Below are 1,021 nucleotides of genomic sequence, written 5' to 3' on the forward strand. Positions count from 1 at the left end.
ATTTTTTTGAATTTTTTGAATTTTTTTTGAATTTTTGAAATTTTTTTTTTTTTTTTGAATTTATTTGATTTTATAAATTTTATGTGATTTTTTGAGATTTTTTTGAATATTTTACATGGGTGATTTTGACTTGGGGGATTTTCAGGGGGTGGTAACCCTGGGCGTGGCTAGAGCCTCAAAATGCATATTCCCCTATAGGGGGGCAAGGTTTTCAAAAATGGGTGCCCCCTCATGTACACGCGCGTGGGTGTACATGGCCCCGTCGGTGCCAGCGTGGGTGGAAAATGGCCCGAAAACAGCCCAGCGGCAAGCGGAAGCGGCTAACGTTGGGCAAAACTGACCCGAAAGCAGTATAGCTTGGAAAATTAAGCGGATGCAGCCAATTGTTGGCGAAAACTAAGCGGATACGGCCAAGTGACGGTGAAAAATGGCCCGAAAACAGTCCAGCGGCAAGCGGAAACGGCTAACGTTGGGCAAAAGTGACCCGAAAACAGTTCAGCTGGGGGAAATTAAGCGGAAGCAGCCAAGCGTTGGGCAAAACCAAGCGGATACGGCCAAGAGTCGGTGGAAAATGGCCCGAAAACAGTCCAGCGGCAAGCGGAAACGGCTAACGTTGGGACAAAGTGACCCGAAAACAGTTCAGCTGGGGAAAATTAAGCGGATGCAGCCAAGCGTTGGGGAAAACTAAGCGGATCCGGCCCAGAGTCGGTGGAAATTGGCCCGAAAACAGTCCAGCGGCAAGCGGAAGCGGCTAACGTTGGGCAAAAGTGACCCGAAAACAGTTCAGCGGGGGAAAACTAAGCGGATGCGGCCACGCGTTGGGGAAAACTAAGCGGATACGGCCAAGTGTTGGGGAAAAATGGCCCGAAAACAGCCCAGCGGCAAGCGGAAGCGGCTAACGTTGGGGAAAAGTGACCCGAAAACAGTTAAGCGGGGGAAAACTAAGCGGATGCGGCCAAGTGTCGGTGGAAATTGGCCCGAAAACAGCCCAGCGGCAAGCGGAAGCGGCTAACGTTGGGCA

The sequence above is a fragment of the Carex rostrata genome, chromosome 6 (genome assembly GCF_964058835.1).
Source record: "Carex rostrata chromosome 6, lpCarRost1.2, whole genome shotgun sequence".
Taxonomy (NCBI): domain Eukaryota; kingdom Viridiplantae; phylum Streptophyta; class Magnoliopsida; order Poales; family Cyperaceae; genus Carex; species Carex rostrata.